Source organism: Schistocerca gregaria, chromosome X (assembly GCF_023897955.1).
Source record: "Schistocerca gregaria isolate iqSchGreg1 chromosome X, iqSchGreg1.2, whole genome shotgun sequence".
NCBI lineage: Eukaryota > Metazoa > Arthropoda > Insecta > Orthoptera > Acrididae > Schistocerca > Schistocerca gregaria.
The window spans coordinates 382,951,984-382,974,111 of record NC_064931.1 but is presented as its reverse complement, the minus strand read 5'-3'; positions in this window follow the sequence as shown (position 1 = coordinate 382,974,111).

Genomic DNA, 22,128 nt, shown 5'->3' with positions numbered 1-22,128 from the left:
TCACTAACAGGACAAACACAGAGAAACAATTTGAACTGTGAGACAACTTTAATACATTGGACAAAATACAACATAGCAAAAAAAATTTTAAAAATTCACTGTCACAAGAAAAAAAGTCACATGTCACTGACATTTTTCTTCTTCCAGTACTTTAGTTTTTCTTTCAGGGCCAGAATCTTTAAATTTTTATCCTTTTTTGGTGCTCTGCCTTCATCATGAGTAATTGGGCCTCCAGTAGTTCCCCTCTCTTCTTGCACACATTGTCAATCACTGTTCCCGAACCTGATGACCTTGGTTTTGCAGGCATCCTGCGATGATGCCATGTATTTTTAGTAGTGCAAATGTTTTCATTGGGTTGATCGGGAAGCTGTGAAACAGACTGCAGCTGGGTGACATCAACCAGAACATTATTTGGTGTCTCTTTACTTAGTATTACGACAGGTGTGTGGGAAGTGCTAGGTTGTGTGCACTCTGCCAACTCGACAACTGAAGCAGGTGGCGTGTTCTCACTGCACTGCACTGCTCTCCATGCTGACAACATCCACAATAATGCTAAACTGTGCATCGGAATCATATTCATTTGTTAACCGTTTCATTGAGGAACCAACAATTTCTTATAGTTTAGCCCGATCATGGATAGTGTTTTTTTGGGTAGGCTTCCCCCCACCTATTTTATACATTTCCGCCTTTTCTTCTGCAAGGCCTTTTCGAAGTCTTCTTTTCATATTTTCATAACAGGTTTTCAGCCTGTCGCAGGATCCTTTTGTCACACCTGAAATTAAATAAATGTAGTTGAAGTAGCATAAATTAATTCTTATATTATTTACATTCATAAGGCCATTTTGCATTCTGAGGCTCTTCACTTATAACTGCAATAAAAATCTAAAATCTGTATATGGCTTTTGTTTACATATCAGTTCATTAAAAAGAAAGTGGTATAGGCATATATGAAGAATACGACACAGGGCTAAGTGAGATACGTATGTTCACAATTTTCAACATAAAAGCTTCCGTTGCTCACATAATATTTAGTTAACAGTAGCACGGCATTGGATTTTAAATTCAAAACTAACAAAACAATTCCAACCTTAAATGTACATAGTCCTATCACGTAATTTAGTGGTACGTAAATAACAGTTTCAAATTTCAAACTAAAAGCCAGTGTGTGCCATATCCTACGCTTACGATGAACCTAGAAAAGTTATTCATTTATGAGTAAACTTAGCAGGAGTAGAATTAAATTGCGCTTCCACATGGGACCACATTGCCTGTTTTGCTTTTAAGCCGCAGCCGTCGGTTTTCTTATTTTCAAGAACGGATGCATTTGCACCCACCAGTTCAAGAAGTACATCTATCTCGTACTTCGAGAAATTCGGTGTTCTTCTTTTACTCTCCTTTATTATCCAAAAAAGAAACCAACAGATCAGAAATAGGAACCGAGGTACTTCTGCTTGTCGACAGAAAAAACAGCAAAGATAGAACGTGGCACCAGCGATTATCTGTGCAATTTCATGTTTACTAACATCTTTGCGTTGCACAGTTGGCTGACGACGTTTTTGCTGACCAGCGATTAACGTTGGTGCACTGCAGAAACATTTTAAACGCGATTTACCTTTAACCATGATCGCGGGACCTTGGTTGTCATACTTTTTCACCGGGGTTGGTGCACTCGGCCATAAATCACAATTTCACACCGTATTTCCAAAAAATAACCCCTTGTCCTCTACAGTCCTTCCCATGTCTAGAGAATAGGCAAACGTATCCTCCACACACCACATTAGCTCTTCTCTCAACTAAATAAAGACGCGAAACGTGCATAAACAGTCAACTGAACAATTTAAATGGGTAGGAATAACACTACATCGCAATCGTACCATCTTCTCAAAGTTACACTTGATCACGAAAGCCGCCCAACACATACTAAGTATTAGTTCACCATCTGGCCGTCCAGACAAGGGCAAAGTTAACTCATATACATTCCTACAATCCAACAGATCTCTACATTCCCACAGAGGCTGCTGTTAACAGGAAACGCGAATCATTACCACCACGGCCTTTTCATACACTAATTCATTCCAGAAAACCGGCCGCATAAGTTTATCATTATACTTACAATTACATGTTACGATCGCGCTCTCAATTGAACAGAATTCGAGAAATAGCGAAATATCGGAAATGCACCCTCTTGTCAGCAGTGGCACAGGAAACAGTTGTACCTTCGTTACATCATCTGGTCACACTTCCCCATTACTATCACAGTACTCCAAGTCAAATCCGTACCTTCCCTACAACAGGGCATAGTCATCTCCTTTCCACAAACACATATACTTCATAAACCCGATGCTCAAATGCGAACATATCACGCACCCACCAATACTACTAAGTATATTACTTCGCCAATAACTGATTGTCTACCATACCAAATGATAATGATCGAAAATCAGCGATGGGCATGCATGTCTCTTAAGTTCTTCTTTCGAGTCTTAGAAAGAGACACATAATCGGCGAGACGGTAAAGCAAAAAAGGATCCCAGCAACTAGCACATGCTACTGTCACAATCAGTCATGGTTCTACAGGTGTACACAAGTATCCATGTTAAAATCTATACCCGCCTTACGAATCGAGGTACGACATTACCACTGAATGTGGTGTTTTTTTCTGTACAAATACTGTGATGGTGCTCGGGTGATCATAGGAATGCGTATTATGAGCCAACGATGCAGCCTAGGCATAAAAACACTGAAATTTTAAAGTGAGTTGGCTAAGGTACGTAGTATGTACACAGCAATTGCGACTGCTTCACACCCTCCCCTACTAGATAATTCCGTAGTATTTGTAACGCACACTGTCTCGACATCATATCAGAGGTTCTGCAATATATCCACCGAGTTATAGGCAATGACTAATTGAGCAGGAACACAAACAGTAGTATCAGATGATATGCTGACTGAGGTCGTAAGAAGGCAAATCTACACTAGGTTTTCAGTTTTCTAGTGTTACGATATATGTTCAAAATGATGTCAATCATTTTGAATTGCGTCTCTCCATTCAAACACATACTAGCATCAGATTACAACCACTAGTCAATCATATTTGTCGCACTCTCATATCTCAAAATAAGACACATTTCCCGTACTTAGCTTCTACAGTAAAATTCCAACATAGTTTTAGTTACCCCCTACACGTCGTGCAATTGAATCCATTTCTGCACCTTCGCGCATGTGATCGCTCCAAGTTAAGTCTCCACTGAGCAGAAGTCCGAGAAAGACATATCGACCACCTTCAACAACCTCTGTAGAAACAGAACAACCTAAATTACTGCAACAGGACTGTGTTTAGACCATTTGGTGGAAATGCATGCAATGTGGTACATCCCCAAAACTAGATACAAGAGTAGAAAGTAGGTTTGTGCCAGGCCACACTGCATTGTTGCCAAATTTATTCAAGATGGCGGCGATGACGTCATCAAAGATGGCGGCATGTAGACTTGGCAACAGCGCATGATGTAATCCAAGATGGCGGATTTTGGTGGGAGAATAGTCCAATTGTACTATGTCCACTAACCTAACCTCAAGAAAAAATGGCGGAAAGTTTGAATTTTGGAGGGAAAGTAGTCCAATTGTGCTACATCCACTAACCTAAGCCTCCAGAAGAAAAAATGGTGGGAAGTTTGAATTCCAATTGGATAATGCATGCAAAGACCATACTTGTCTTTTTATTATTATTGAGTATCATTCTTTAATATTCATTATTATTTATTATCATTTATTATTATTGACCTGCCTCCACTAGAAAATTCCCTCCAAATTCAAATTCCAACACAATAATGGCTGCAAAACTTTACTTTTGTTTATTATTATTCATTATTATTTATTAACATTCATTATTATTCATTGTCATTTATTATCATTTATTACTATTATTATTATTATTATTATTATTATTATTATAGACCTACATCCATTAGAAAATTGCCCCAAATTTATATTCCAACAGGATAATGGCTGCAAAACCTTACTTTTGTTTATAATTATTCATTGTTATTTATTAATATTCATTATTATTCATTGTCATTCATTATCATTCATTGTCATTTATTGTCATTCATTATCATTTCTTATTATAGGCCTACCTCCACTAGAAAATTGCTCCAAATTCCAATTCCAACACGATGTTCTCTCGAAAACTGTACATCTATTTATTATTATCATTTATTATTTATTCAAGATGTCCAATTATCTCAGTGAGAAGCCATTCTCCTTACATCCATAACAAAAATCTATCACAATTTCAAATCCCAACACCATAACTGATCACATGTACGAGTTTTCTCCGTCACTTACCTTTTTTCACTGGTAGCTTATGATAAGCACGTTAAATAATAAACTGCACTTATAGTAACGTGATTCACGTCCTTTGATTTTGCAGGGGGAAAGGGCTGAAGACTTTATTTCAAGCAGTACGGTCATCACTTGTTCTCCAACACAGTCAGCAGACACATCTTTGATATAGCAGTGCAGTCACCACGACGTCCACGCTCTAACTGAATTAGTTCAAATCCTCGGCACCCCTTGGCCAGCATGCGGAGACACAGCCTACGCCTGTCACGTGAGGCGGCCTGCCACAACGGTCGGCCGTTTCCCTGCAACACTTTCGGCACCACTTTCAAACCTGTCGATGCCGACCGCTCACCATCCACCACATGTACCTGTGCGAGCGAGAATGCAGTGCTACACTTTTGGCGGCAAAGTTTGCTCAACAGTGGAATCTGCCATGACTATATAACAGCACATTTGGACCGCACTGGAACACCTGCTAATTTACTCGCTCTCGCGAGCGCGTAATAACTGTATGATCGCTCCGCCGCCGCCCCGCTTACGTCACACACCCACCATACACGCGACGGACATAGACTTCTGTAAATCCCTGGAAAATGACTCTTTATTTCAGACATTATGGTCATGCAGGTGTGTCCCAACTGACTTCTCCATGATCACATAGCGAAACTCCAGAGTGCTGCTGATATACGCTCGGCCGGCAGAGCCCGCTCCATCGATAGCTCCCTGGCCGGCTGACGTCAAGCGACCAACGGGGCTTGCACAGCCCCCACGGCCAGCGGGCCAGGTAGGCGGCGGCGAGGGGCGCCTCAGGGTCCCGCCACAGACGGTCAGCTGCACTTGTCTCAGAGTCCGACTACGTAAACATCTTTCCGCGACCGTGAGCACTTAACGCCGGACATGATGGAACCTGTCGACCACGTGCCGGACAAAGGATACGTTTGGCGCCAGAGTTTGACCTACAGTGGAGTCCACCATAACCGTATAACAGCGCGTTTGCTTGTCGCGAGAACACTCGCTAATTCACTCTCACCACCCCGCTACGTTAAATATTTCAATTTACAATTTCATGTACATATGCAAACGTGTCCAACTCCCTAATTTCAACTACCTTTTGAGGACCAGACCACCACCTCCTCCACCTAGGAACCAGTTTCAAATCTGCCAGTAAACAAAACTCACTTGCACTTCCGCCACCAAACTAAGAAAATTGTTTCAAACTAAGCCACCAGCATTCAAACTTTTCCTACACGTTTCTGGTAAACTGACTCACCCTACGCTAGGTCCATGGATGGAGGAACAAATTTACTTTATTTAGGAATGGAGTATATCTATCACACCGACATGCCCCACATCATACAGACACGCAAAACACTCCTACATAACTCATTTATAATGTTCTAGACACACGCTTGCTAATTGTAAACAGTTAAAAATGGTTCATAGCACAGCCTACAGACATGCAAACCACTCGTAAATATTGCAGAACATTTACCTCCAAATAGCCAAACAACTACTAATTTTCGGAAATAATTTCAGTGCATAGGCTGATGGAAGGAAGAGCGAGTGTACTTTATTTATTTGCGAGGTATGTTTTTGAAACTTTTACTTCTCATAGGTTTCGATATGTAATGCTCATATAAGGCACTTTCTGAACTCCAGTAGTGCACTTTACTTGGCAACACAACCACACCCATTAAGATATTCATTCCAATCCAGACCTGTAACTCCTCTACAGATAAATTTGTCCAGTTATTTCTCTACTCACATTCTGACCAGATTGCCGTTATTGGGCAAAAACAGCTCAGACTGCACTGTGCTGCTCGGGGAAGTAAGGAAGGGCTGCACTCTATTTATTTGGAGCACTTTTATTTAGTCGTGGACTATATTTGTCACAAAACACCCACACAGATCCTACTGTGGTCATTTGACACAGGCTACAAACACGTAAACAACTCCTAATTTCACCACACAATAGCAAAGAGCTCTTAAATAATGCAGTACATAATATCAGCAGACGAGCTTTGTACTCTTAAATTCTCCTAATAAAGCACCGCACAGTGCACAGACATGCTCGCAAAATAGTGCAACAGCCGTGTCCAAACACCACCAGCTGCCAAAATGACCAAAAATCTCTTCTCAGCCTCCCCCAAACATGACCTCAACACAATCGCACCTATCACCGGAGAAATTGATATCGCCTATGCGCCTTAGATTATGCTCCAAGGCAGGCCGCAAGTGCGTGCGGTCAGCGGGCAAGGGGATTCCAGAGTATCCAGCCAAGTTCTGCTTCCGAGCGCTCGTGACAGCCGACACATGTGAAAGCTGCATTGTTCTTTTCATGTATAGCGCCAGCGTCACAGGTTCTTTACCTGCCTTCACGTCTATTCTCAGAATAGCTCATAGCTCGTTGACACACTAGATTAATGAGGCCGGGAAAACATTTACTACTCGCATGCAACCGAGATGGTGACGCAAAACCAATCACTCTGATCTGCACTGCAGGCGTGTGTAATCATTGAGAACACTCTATTTATTTTTTTCGAACAACTTATTTAACCATACAATGTATCTATCTCACTATCATAAAACCCCGATCCCAGATGTGCCCTGTACCATGTTGCACAGCCCACAGACACACGTCCAATCATATTTTCAGTACACACTATAGCAAACTGCTACTAAATAATACATCACACGGATGTGTAGATACGCTCAGTACTCGTAAACTATCCTAATGACGCAGAGCAGAGCCTGCAGATCCGCTCGCAAAATAACTCAGCACACGTGCACAGGTACCCACTCTGCACCATGCCCACAGGATCGTGAAGTCACCCATCCGTCTGTTTTCAGACCTTGCCCAGCCCCTGGTCATCTTCCGCAAGTGTAAGTTGGCGCGGCCAACGTGCTCATCACTGGTCAAAGCACACACATATGTCCGTCCAGGACCGCGATCCCGAGCCGCGACCACCAAACACAGGTGAAAGTAAACTTTATATCAACATAGCATAATTCCAAACTGCAGCCTCCATACGCTAGACACATCATAGCAGCACCTGTCTTTACCTCCTATGGCACTGTAGCACACTGCACATTCCTCCTCACATGACATTACGTGGCCCTTTAACTAAACCTAACTACACATCCCTGCTCTCGCCTCGTTGCGTGACTAGCCATCTAAAAACCTTCTCAACATTTTTTAAAAATAACATCCAATTTTCACCTCTCACTGCACCTAGCCTCACAACCGTCCCACCATCAACATCCGCAAACGTCCTCAACCCTATCTTGACACTCATATATCACTCCACAAACCATGTCCATCAATCAATTTACCATTGTCATCCCCTCTTTTGAATTACAAACGTAACCTCTATCTAAACACCAATCAACTCATCTTTCGAGCACTTTCAACGGTAAAATTAATTTTAGACACAAACAGAAATACCAAACGCAATTAAAGAATCAAACTTTTATACAGAGCATCAAGCACATATGACACTCACACGAATATTCAAAACCTGGTCCATATTTACAACCTCCACCTTCAGTTAAATATTATTACCAATGCCGCAACATTCTGCCAGCGCTCGATTTGTACCTATTTTTCCGCTCTTAACTGTTGTCACTAGCGGTCGAATATCACTATCTATAGATTGCATAAATTTCCACATAAAAAAAATCTCGTCCCACGTTTAGAGACTCCTATATCCGAACACATGGCATAATTGAACTATCACTTGCTCTTATCTAATAACTCATCCATCAGGTCCGGGGGCAAGCTCATCCCTTTCTTTCTTTCTTTCCTTCCTTCTTTCAGCAGCAGACAGCTATTTTTTTTTCGGTGGTAGCTAAACATCGCCATCAACTTAACATCACCATTCGCGAAACATATCTTCAAAAACCTAAACACACTTACTCAATTACACAGTGGTCCCGCTGAGGACATTACCTTCAGTATTACAGTTCTTAATCCAATAACCACCGAAACAAGTACTAAGTCCGCAAACTAATCCCATAGCGCCTTACAAAGCGAGTGTTTGAGCGCCGCTGGTGGCATGTCAAAGCCACATAGGTGTCCATCTAAACAGCCATCCACTCAGCCCCCATGACCAGAATGCTGAAGTGGGCTCTCCCTACACGTGCTCTCCAGCTATTGTCTAACGACATACAGTGCACAAATGGATTCCTGAATAGCGCAGATCTCTATCTCCCCCTTGCATCTCCAACAGGACATGAAAACAGTGTCTCCCCCAGCCAGCGAACCCGACGTCATTCACCCTTTGCTCACAATTTCCACTTGCATATATAAAACCATATTCACTCCTGCCAAAACTCACTTAATAATAAAAAAGCATTCTCCCTTTCTAAGCATAGATCAGTACCCATTTATCTTCACCCATCTTATCTCTGCAATTTAAGTCAGAGAAAGACATATCTATTACCTTCTGCAACCTGTCTATAAACAGAACGATCTCAGTTACTACAACAGGACCTTGTTTCGACGATTCGCCGGAAGTGCGAGCAATGTTGTACGCCTCAAACTAGGTACAAGTACAACAGATTCTCAACACCCTATAATCTTTATCCTGTACCATCAAACAGTGAAAAAGTGACGAACGCGCCAATGTAATCCACCTCCAGCGCGGACAAACGGAATTCACAATACTCTCTCCAAATAACACAGAGTGCAACCATCCAAGAATTCCTAACAGCTCACCAAATCCAACTTCTCAAACTACACATGCCTATATGAAAAACATCATATTAAATGTGCACACACGCTGCAGAGACCCCTCTAAAATTTGATCACCCATACTCTAAGCGAATGAGAAGCTGCCTCTGGCCCTTTTCAAACACACTTTTGCACACTGCCGAGCATTTCGTCTTTCTTTCGCAACTTCGAAGTCATTATCTGATTGTAAACAGACATTAACACTGATTGGTGCACTGTCTCTCACAGGAAATTATACCTTGCACCTTATAAATCATATTCTTACAGTCGATAGCATAACATTGAATGATAGAAGAGTTTGCTCGCGTTGTAGCCACGTCCCTCGAAAGTGATTGACCACCTCTACATTTACTACATGTCGTAGTGACCGAATAGTTTATAACTCTGCATTCTATTTCTAGTTATTGGTCATTTTTGCACACAAGTACAGGATCACCGTTTTTGGTGCTAGCAACCCTGGAAGTTGCGGTCCATCAACCAAAATTTCTCCCCCAACTCAAGCAAGCATTGTCAGTCAACCATTATGTCATACCCAATGCACAGATGCGATGGATAAGACACCACCGATCTACTGTAATATTATCCATCACAGGTGATATCGCGAAAAATTTTACAGTAAGTCCAACACTGCTCAATCATGTGACAGCTTGTTTTCTTAATTTCAGTATCATAGCTAAAGCATACATCCTCTACTTTGCAAGTATCATTGCGACCATTCATAGATGACTGCTCAGCACGTCCATTCACACTTAATTCTCGAACACATAAAGACGATCAAATTATGCCAGACAACACTATACATATTTCTAAGACCTGCTATGCTATGTATTTGTTCATACGAAGAAATGCATGGAAAAATGGACTAACCCTCAAATGTAAAAGCTCAGAGAGAAGTGTTGCCATTTGATGCTGGGTACACGTACTATCAAATTTGACATTGGTCTGAGGCCTAAATGTCCTAATGTGATATTTACAGGTGAGACCAATGTCAGTTTTCATAGTTCTCGAACCCAGCAACAGAAGGCAACAGTTATCTCTAAGCTTTTACATTTGACGGTTAGTCCATTTAGCCGCTCATGTCTCCATATTTCCCTCATTTTTTATATATTTCACATCAATTTTTCGTTGCTACACCAGGTTTTACTCGAATTTTACCGATTTTATGTCATTTTTCATATATTATCCACAGTTTTCCATATGTATATGGTCATATTGCTGACAAACCCATCTGCTGTTTGATTTTCTATGAGAATATTTGCATGTCTTATACAGCAGCCTACCAAAAACTCCTAAGACTTTCCCTGATGATGCATCTCCATGAATTTAGGATAGGACGATCATGAAAAGTATAGCAACAGTTACTTTCTACCTTTATGAGACTCAATGAGTGTTGAATATGATGAATGCATTGATAACTCGAAGTCTGGATGCAATTTCGTGATGTGCTCCAATTCCACTGAGAGCCTGTCAGCAGATTCATGTAGTGCTGAACTAGAGGGAAACTTAAAGTTTTAAAACAGTTCTACATGTTCTTTTGACTTCAACTGCATTGTGTACGAGTCTGTATCTGGGATCTGACATGTGTAAAGAATTAATTTCTGTTGCTACTCAGACTTTTTCTGTAAGTATATGACCTTATTGCTTACCAGATGTGCTTCTTTATTTTTGTTTAGTACCATGCAACTCTGATATGTACCCACAATCCAGTCAGGCCATCTACAAAGTATAACGTTTTGTTATATAACCCAGCAATAAGTTATTAACTATTTCTGGATAGCAAAGTAATAATCAGTATGTGTTGGGCTGTCTCTGCACTCACAATTGTTGTATGTATTCTGTATGAAAAACAGAGATTCAATATCAATCACTGACATATATGGCGCTGGATGTATTTATGACATGGGAATTAGTACCCCCAGTCATATCTAAATGCCCTCCATGGCCTGAGTTGGTGCACTCTAGCATTCATGCATGTCCATGATATGCATGCGCAATGAACGAAGTGGTGTTGAGATGCATATACAATATATTCCGCGCATGGGATAGGATTTTGAGGTGGATCCATCACATGCAATGTACGAAGCAGTGTTGGGATGCAGATCCACAATATACCACATCAGAGTTAGTGTTCTGGTGCGGATCTGCCAAGGACTACATATACGGAGCTATGTTTGGAGATGAATCCACCACACACCACATCTGCAATAGGGTTCATGGGTGGACCATCCACACATTACATTGCCCATGTATTAACACATACATACACAAAAGAGAGCAAATGTTCTTCAAATATGGAGGTGACTGGATACATTCGAGTACTGTGCTATATTACACCTCCTGATCAATGCATTTGGGGTAGGTGTTGGCAGCTGTGCTACAATAAATGCAATTTTAGAACACAGAACTAGATATTATGTCATGATTTCATGGGTAGATCTGACCTAAAATCGATTGAATTGCTAAAAATGAGGCGCTAATAAGTATAAATTGACCAAATATAGACCCAAATGCTGTGAAATTGAAGAAGTACTTTGCTGTCTTCTGGTTCTCGCCGAACAATTATTATATGGGACCAAGTATATGGCAACAGGAGGAATCTGGGAAAACATGCACATGGAAATGAAGGGAATAAGGAGGCAGTCAATTTTTTCCCCATTAAGGCAGCATTATACTGTATATCTATTGAGGTATCAGTGATACATGGGAGTCGACTACTGTATTTGATGCTTTTTGGGATGACAGAGAACAATTATTTCTAAACTTACTTCCATCTGTGTTAAAGGATAACAGTGAGTGAACCGACTGGTAAATTAAGATGGAGTTGTAATGAGGTATGATTTAGTGGCTGACAGATTCATTCTAGAGAAGGATAAGTAGATGGAGGTCAATTTTTTTCCATTGTTCCGTCCAGATGCGTCAGTCACTTGACATAGCCTGCGTTCTGCTCGTATACAGCTACGGGTTCCGTATGTGTTGTAAAGCACTGTTTACTTGCGATCGTTAATGGTACGCCCGTCGGTCATCAGAGGACTTCCATCTCATATGTGAAGAAATTTGACACACTTCTCTAAACGAGCTTTGATTTATATGATGGCCCCTGTCGCATTTTGTGTGTAAAATCGAGACTTCAGCGTCATAACTAAGTTAGCGGTATGAGCTTCTGATGCGTTACAATCCCCGTCTACACATTTGCTCTACAGATGTTGTGTTTACAGAGTTAGTGGCGGAATGACCTGTAATTGTCACATGTTGGTCGCTGCTGCTACTCAATTATCTGTTTCCTTCTAGGATGGTATAATTCTGAACTGTGGTTGGATGTGAACAGTGGACACTATACATCTCCACAAGGCTACATTGTGCTCGTATGATGCAAAGTAAATGTTTTATGGAAATAGTTTTCTCGTTTTACGATTCGATAAGATAGTTCAGCATAGAGAAGCTATGTAGAATTATTTAAGTCTGATAGGCTGGAAAGGCATTCCAGCTAACATTATAGCCCATTTTTAAGTGCAGAACTTTGTAATCTTAGGAGTGAATTTGTTTATGTTTTCTCTCTTACCAATACCTTCCAGGTACAGATCCTTGTCTTTAGAACAATAATTTAGAGTTTATAGCTTTGTCAATTTAGGTAAAAATCTGTCCAACTTGATTCATCTCGAACTCCATCACGTATAAACATAAGTCTTTTCTTGTTCTTCTTAAGTGTATGCTATTACATCACTGCACTTTGAAATCTGTACTATACATCGATAAGGAGTGCTAAGCTCATCGACATGGTCACATTTCGAGAGATCTCATGCACTTGACAGGTTAGGACTCGGAAAGCTCCATTCATTCACGAGACGAGGAGTGTAGCGGTCTTCTCCTGATCGGTGGGAGATTAATTATCTAACGGTGCTGCAGGGTGGGTTGGTTAATGACTGTGTGAGGACGGTCTTTTAGCATAAGATGGGGAGAATGCTCTGTGTCTCCCATACGCAGAGAGATGGATCGTAAATTAAGTACTATACTTGAGGTTTTAGAAATATGTAGAGCACTGTCTGGTATACTTTGATGATTTAAGTATTCGAGAATTAACTGTGAATGGGCATACTGAGTAGTCATCTATCCATGTTTGCAATGATACTCACAGAGTAGAGAATGGATGGTTTAGCTATGATACTGAAATTGAGGAAACATACTGTCACATGATTGTCCGGTGTTGAAATTACAGTGCCGTGAGGGATTAGCCAGGCGGTCTAAGGCGCTGCAGTCATGGGCTGTGTGGCGGGTCCTGGCGGAGGTTCGAGTCCTCCCTTGGGCAGGGGTGTGTGTGTTTATCCTTAGGATAATTTAATTTAAGTAGTGTGTAAGCTTAGGGACTGATGACCTTCATAGTTAAGTACCATAAGATTTCACACACATTTTTTATGAAATTACAGTAAAATTGTTCACACTACCAAGTTTGGTGTTTATTATTAGAGTACATGGGTGGGGTCTTTTCCATACCATCCCTGCATTGGTTAGCAGATAATGATGGACTGATATGGCTTGTTTGACTTGGGGAAACGTTTTTGTGGATGGACATCAACTTATGGAGTTGCTAGCAGCGAAACAGTGATCGCATACATGAGTGCAGTATGAGGAATGAGTCGAAGGGGAACGCATAGTCGTCAGCTATTCCGTCAGTGTGAGAGACAAGTCTAAATATATAGGTCATCATTCACTTCTGGACATCAGTTTGCAGACCTACGCTAACACTGTGAAAGTGTTCTACTTTCATTATGTTGTAAGTTGGTTTTTATTTAAAATAAGCTGTTGTGTCACGCGTTATGGTAGTTGCAGTTCAAAAATGGTTCAAATGGCTCTGAGCACTATGGGACTTAACTTCTGAGGTCATCAGTCCTCTAGAACTTAGAACTACTTAAACCTAACTAACCTAAGAGAGTGGCGTGAAGGACTCTGCAACGCCGGTAGCCGGGGGCTGGTCGCTGCCTACCTGGGGCCTAGTAGAAAGCAGAGTGAATCAGCTGGCTGTGCATACATCAGCTGCAGTTCGTGATGTGAGTCTAGAGCATGTGTACAGAGTGAGTTAGGACACACCTTCATGACCGTAATGACTGAAATAAAGAGCACTTTTCCCACCTTGTGACTTAACATGGTACAAATGACGAGATTTTAATAATTTAGCGGCGGAAGCATAAGTGACCACGAAAATTAAATTTGGTGGACTTAGGTTAGTGGATGTGGCCCAATTGGCCATCTTTAATCACGTAATGGAGGTGGTGTAGATATCGAATAACCCAGTTGGACATGTACTTGATATAAATAAAAATAAATTATAATAATAAAGAGAAGCCCGCCATTATCCTGTTGGAATTCAAGTTCGCCGCCATTTTTTCTGGAGGCTTAGGTTAATGGACATAGCCGAATTGACCTATCTTCCCGCCAAAAGCCGCCATCTTGGATGATGCAACAGTGGCGTACTCTGTTGGCTGGGGAATGAACTAACACAGTTGGACTGCAGGCACACATGCATGATATAAATAATAATAAATGAAAATGAATGTTAATAAATGATAATCAATAATAATGAATAATAATAAAGAGAAGTATGATTTTCAATCCATTATCCTTTTATAATTTGAATTTGGCTCCAATTTTTTCTGGAGGGTTAGGTTAGTGGACGTAGCCCAATTGACCTATTTTCAAGCCAAAATTCAAAATTCCCACCATTTTTCGGGGGGGGGGGGCGGGGTAGGTTAGTAGAGATAGCCCAACCGGCCTATTTTCCCACCAAAAGCCGTCATCTCTGATGATGTAATGCTCTGTTGCCAAGTCTGCACCCCGCCATCTTGGATGACATCATCAGCGCCATCTTGAATAAATTTGGCAACAATGCAGAGTGTCATGACATGAAGGTTGCTCTACTACTCCAAACACTGCTTGAAATTCCCAATTATTACTTCTGATACTGGTCTTGTGAGCACACACACCAGTCCAACCCCTCTGCAGGTTGTTTAAGACATATTATGCTACTGAGCTGACAACTGCAGAGTGGAAATCTCATTCTGGAAACGTCACCTAGCCTGTGGCTATGCCATGTCTCCGCAATATCCGTTCTTCCAGGAGTGCTAGTTCTGCTAGGTTTTCAGAAGTGCTTATGTGATGTTTGGAAGGTAGGATATGAGGTACTGAAAGAATTGAAGCTGTGAGGATGGGTCGTGAGTCCTTCTTGGGTAGCACAGTTGGTAGAGCGCATGCCCGCAAAAGGCAAAGGTCCTGAGTTCGAGTCTCGGTCTGGCACATAGTTTTAATCTGTCAGTAAGTTTCATAATAGTGCTCACTCCGTTGCAGAGTGAAAATCTCATTCTGAAAAATCTAGTAGGGTTTGGAAACCGGGCATTTACAGGATAGAATCCTGCTAGATATTTCGTCCTACCAATAGAAAGCAAGGAGAAACTGTCTCACACAAAGGGAATCGATTTCATTGTTTAGTCAGTCAGTCTGAGAGAGAGGGAATAGTTGCAAGATATCCACAGCTGCTTTGTTTGTGATTCTGTCTGAGTGCAACCAATGGCGCATGCAGACCTGGCAGTGGTACACAATGGGATATGGTCAAGTGAGAGAAAGAGAGCATTTGTTTTGACACGAATTTCTCAGGTATCAATATCAAAGGGTTATCTCCACCTATTGCTTTCATTAAAGGATTAGCATGACATCCAGTGCATCATTCACACAGACTCAGCAAATGTAGTGCAGCCTGTGTGCAGGAATACCAAAGTGGTTGACCTGTTGTGCAATGCCTTGTGTTTGGTGCAAAAAAATTTTAACAGTGTAATTACGTATGGTGAGTTCTGTTGACATTATTCCTAGCTCGACTGGGATAGAAAAAAGCGTTGCAAATGTTTCAATATTCCAATACTGGCTTGTCATCCTCAAATGTTTAAATTAACTGTATTCCATACAGTACAGTCAATTTATTGACAAACAGATTAAATAAATAAATAAACTATACTCAAAACACTGCCTTGTGTTCCATAAATTCTTTAAATAAACAATATTCCACACATTTCTTTGTCTACTTGCAATTGTTTTAACACTTCAATCGATTTCCTATCAAATTATCAGTCAACTGAGTCTTTATCCTGCCAATTTCCATGCTGGGGAGGGTTGTGGGAGAGTTTTTGAGGGTTTTCCAGGGTGGGGAGAGGTTAATTAATTGATCGATTTGATTAGTTAGTCAGTTAATTATGATATCAAAAGTGTTCTGGTATCAGTAAGGGGAGGTCCCAGAGGTTTGGGGACAGGAGGAGAGTGGGAAAGAGGAAGGGGGTTTGGGGAATTTCTCAGAAGGATGGATTATCCCCAACGGGTCGCAATCCACTTAACAGATCAATAGGCTAAGGAATTGTCAATCAAAAGAGAACAGAATGTTGGTCCCTGAATTTATACTTGCCCCTGATGTAGGCAACCCACACCAACAAAATGCACCGGAAGCCAGGTTACCCTACTACTTCCCAGATGACAACGTGCTCTATAGCTATAATTCCTGAAAGCCACATTGCTGCAAGTAATTTCTTTGTTTGTTTATTTTCTATATACTGGATGCTATAACATGTGCTCTCAGTGACCGATTTAACGATCTTAAATGTCACAGTGAGCCTTTTGATTTATTCTTTGACATTATTAAAGTAAAGATGTGTCACCTGATGTAAGTGATCAGTATTCCAAACTGTGTAAAATTTTTGTTCTTGGATGGTCTAAGGACACCAGTCTCATCGATTTTAAATAAAGATTTGTTGTAGGGTAGACCTACATTTCTCTTGTCCAATGTTGAAATAAGTTGCAATTGTGACCCTTGTGCATATTCCCATCGTTGGAGGTGCTATTTCAGATTTTTCTCGTGTCCTCTGGCACTCATAGTTATGGTCTGGACTCATTGACGTAATTCGGAACATTTCGTGCCTTTCTAGCTTCTGCCAACATATGTGGTCTTCCACTGTTCAGCATTCCAGTGAACAGTCATTCAGTGCCCAATAAACCGGTGTGTGTTTGTTTCTTTGTCTTTGTGGTGTGCTACGAGTTTGTACTGCATATCAAGATAAAAATCGTTGTAAATATACGCTTTCTCGAAACCTGTCTCTCCCACATGTCATTTATAGCGCTTGAAGCAATCGGTACGATGCGCAAACCACGAGAGTTGGAAGTACTGTGAGAATTCAACTCGACACGGCTTCCCACTTGTTATTCTCCCTGGTCATGGAGCTCCTCTCAGATAATCGCATGCTCGTCTCTGCTCAGTGATCGAGAAAAAGCGAACAGATTTTACCTATATAGTCTGTGAGAGACGTAACTTAATTTTGATTGACATATTTAATTATCGATTAATCGTAAAATCCGTGGTAAGTGCCACCACTGTAGTTTTGAGGAAATCGCAAAAAAACTTCCAGAAAGCATTCCTCTTTTATATCCTTATAGTTTTATATCCTAAACGAAAGAAGACAGTTAATGTACCAATATATTTTAGAGTAAGTTACTGTAAAACATTTAACAACAACAAAAAATAGTTGATGGAACAAAGCAAGAACAGGGCTATGTGTTCTCTCTGACATAAAAACTGGGCTACATCTACCACTTCTATCTGTAAATAAAGGGGTGTGGGAGGATAATAATAATAATTTTACTATTACAAAAATCTGGAAACTACCATTTACAGTTTTTCTATAATAACTATGTTATTATAGAAAGTCATCTAGGCCTACAGAAGTTCTGTGTTAGCAAACAAACAAGTTAAAGAACAAAGACAAAATCAAGCACATTACCGTGGTCTTACAAGTTTTATTTCAAAATAAATGCTATTTACAAAGTTGAAAAAGTTACATTAGGTATTAATTTACCATTAGTTCATAAACAAAATATTACAATGTCGTTCTTCACAGGCCTCATGAGCTATCGGAATTTTGCTGGGGGCCTGAATACCGATAAAATGTTGTATCTCTTCAGGAGCCGTCTAATCTTTCCCGACTCTGGACCACAGAAAGGCAAAAACGCAAGTTTCTTGCTTTCTTCTTCGGTACTGTTCTCTTCTCTGTTGGTGTGTTTATTGCATGTCACACCAGATATAGCCTGTGACACCTGTCCGTGGCTGTACCCATTTTTCTGTTCCACGGAAGACCAATGGGCACCTCAGCCGCAGTGTCTACAGGAAACCGACACACACAGATCGGTATTTGCACGCTAACAGCCACCATAATCCGACACAAAAACGTGGCGTGCAAAATACCCTCGTTCATCATGCTAAAGTCGTCTCACACGATGAAAGCCGGCCTCTAGAACTCAGTCACCTCCAAAAAGTCTTCCTGGAAAATGGCTACAGCCACGGACAGGTGTCGTAGGCTATATCTGGTGTGACCTGCAAGAAATGCACCTACTCTGTAGAAATCAATATGGATTCCGGAAACAGCGATCGTGTGAGACCCAACTCGCTTTATTTGTTCATGAGACCCAGAAAATGTTTGAAACAGGCTCCCAGGTAGATGCTATTTTCCTTGACTTCCGGAAGGCGTCTGATACAGTTCCGCACTGTCGCCTGATAAACAAAGTAAGAGCCTACGCAATATCAGACCAGCTGTGTGGCTAGATTGAAGAGTTTTTAGCAAACAGAACACAGCATGTTGTTATCAATGGAGATACGCCTACAGACGTTAAGGTAACCTCTGGCGTGCCAAAGGCGAGTGTTATGGGTCCATTGCTTTTCACAAAATATATATATATATATATATATATATATATATATATATATATATATATATATATATATATATATACAGGGTGATTCAGAAATGCATGTAAATATTTTAAGGGTGTATTTGTGAGGTAAATATAAGACAAAAATGTTCTATAAATGTTTTTCCATAAACGTTTAATTCCAGAGTTATCGTTAAAATACGAAAGTCATGTCCGTATCTAAACAACGTCAGTGCAAGCAGCAGGATGCCATATTCTGGTACGTAATGCACATACGTATCTCCCAACAGTTGATTCGAATCTGCATGAATAGTGTTTGTTTGTGTTTGCAATTGCTGTTTACGCCTACTGTACAGAAGATGGCGCTGATGTTGTTGGTAACGGAAACGTACTTCCTGTCGTTCATTCATCGTCGGAAGGCTACAGGTTTCGTGCACATGATGTACTCAAACAGTGAGTATGCTGATATGCACCTTGTGTATGGTGCAGCAGATGGAAACGCACTTGCAGCAAGACGAAGGTACAGTGAGCTGTTTCCAAGACGACGGTTACCAAGTCATCAGATGTTTGTATCTGTGGACAGACGTATGCGGGAGTATGGCATTCGTCCTGGGCCACATTTAGGTCGACCACTTGAGCATGCAGTGAACGTCGAGCAACATGTTTTGGACCTGGTAGACCAAGATCCAGCCATCAGTACGAGACAAATTACTGCAGCTGTACGACTTCCACAATCTACTGTATGGCGGCTGCTTCGGAGACAACAGTTGCATCCATTTCACCTGCACAAAGTGCACGAATTGACACCTGCAGACTATCCTCGCCGTCAGCAATTCTGCCAGTGGTTACAAGAGCGTCATTTGAATGATCCAATGTTCATTCGGCGGATATTATTCACAGATGAGGCCATGTTTACTCGTGCGGGTGTAATCAATTTGCATAATATGCACCAGTGGTCTGTCGAGAATCCTGGCGTGAGAATTGTGCGTGGATATCAACATCAATTCTCCATAAACATTTGGTGTGGTATTGTGGGGAATGACTTACTCGGACCTCATGTTCTACCTCCAAGGCTGACTGGGCACGCTTACCGCGAATTTTTGGAGGGGGAATTGCCTGGATTGTTACAGGATGTCCCTCTTGCAACACGAGCCACCTTGTGGTTTATGCACGATGGTGCTCCTGCCCATTACAGCCGCAACGTAAGGGCGTACCTCAACGATGCGTATCCACATCGATGGATAGGTCGCAGAGGACCAATTGCTTGGCCAGCCAGATCACCTGACCTGAACCCTTTAGACTTTTATTTATGGGGCCGACTAAAGACATTGGTGCATTCTTCTGCAGTACCGAACAGAGAAGTGTTACAACAAAGAATTGAAGGTGGTTGTGAAATTATTCGTGGAGAGTTGAACGGACTGTGTAATGTGCAGAGATCATTGCGGCGACAAGCACGGGTCTGTCTGCAAGTTCAGGGACAGCATTTTGAACATGCATTGCATTAAGATTTGTGCAAATACAGTACAGTACAGTCTGTAAATTCTTCACGTATTTTACTTACTTATTTTGCATTGATTTAGTTCAATCAACAGGAACTAAAGTAATACACTATTCGCGAGGAATTGTTTCAGTTTGTTACGTCACGTTTATTTACCAGTTTGCGTTTTTAGTCCAAATGCACTGTAATTAAACTGTGAACTCTGGGAAGTAAATACTTTACGTTGTATTGAATGTATTATCATGTTTTGTTCATAACTCTGTAATAAGCCAAGTATAGCAAAAATCGTATAGAACATTTTTGTCCTATATATACCTCACAAATACACCCTTAAAATATTTACATGCATTTTTGAATCACCCTGTATATATATATATATATATGACCTAGTAGATAGTGTCGGAAGTTCCATGCGGCTTTTCGCGGATGATGCTGTAGTATACAGAGAACTTGCAGCATTAGAAAATTGTAGCGAAATGCAGGAAGATCTGCAGCGGATAGGAACTTGGTGCAGGGAGTGGCAACTGACGTTTAACATAGACAAATGTAATGTACTGCGAATACATAGAAAGAAGGATCCTTTATTGTATGATTATATGATAGCGGAACAAACACTGGTAGCAGTTATTTCTGTAAAATATCTGGGAGTATGCGTGCGCAACGATTTGAAGTGGAATGATCATATAAAATTAATTGTTGATAAGGCGAGTACCAGGTTGAGATTCATTGGGAGAGTTCTTAGAAAATGTAGTCCATCAACCAAGGAGGTGGCTTACAAAACACTCGTTCGACCTATACTTGAGTATTGCTTATCAGTGTGGGATCCGTACCAGATCGGGTTGACGGAGGAGATAGACAAGATCCAAGGAAGAGCGGCGTGTTTCGTCAGAGTGTTATTTGGTAACCATGATAGCATTACGGAGATGTTTAGCAAACTCAAGTGGCAGACTCTGCAAGAGAGGCGCTCTGCATCGCGGTGTAGCTTGCTCGCCAGGTTGCGAGAGGGTGCGTTTCTGGCTGAGGTATCGAATATATAGCTTTCCCCTACTTATACCTCCCGAGGAGATCACGAATGTAAAATTAGAGAGATTCGAGTGCGCACAGAGGCTTTCATACAATCGTTCTTCCAGCGAACCATACGAGACTGGAACAGAAAAGAGAGGTTATGACAGTGGCACGTAAACTGCCCTCCGCCACACACCGTTGGGTGGCTTGCGGAGTATAAATGTAGATGTAGATGTAGAAGAAGAAAGCAAGGAACTTGTGTTTTTGCCTTTCTGTGGTACAGTGTTGGGAACGATTAGACGGCTCCTGAAGAGATATAACATTTCATTGGTGTTCAGGCCCCCAGCAAAATTCCGACAGCTCATGAGGTCTGTGAAGGACTATCTAGGGTTTAGAACACCTGGAGGGTATATGATACCATGTCAGTGTGGCTGTTACTACGTCGACCAAACAGTACCCACTGTGGAGCAACGCCGAACGGAACACGAGAGGTGCTTACGCCTACACTATCCAGAAAAATCAGCCATGGCAGAACAGGCCTTACAATATGGACGCCGAATTCTATTCGACGAAACATCTGCCGTTATGAGAACGAAAGGATATTGGGATATCGTCATAAAAGAAGCTACTGAAATAAAAATCTCTGAAAACACCATCAACAAGGACAGCAGTTTCAGCTCAGCACAGCCTGGGATGCGGCCATCGCGAGGTTAAAACGGGCGTGACGGTCGTGGCATGAAAACATTACGATAGATGGTGAGGAAGAGAGCACTAGTGACGTCACTGCCAGCAGTGCGGCTTTATAACGACGCAGCTACGGTGA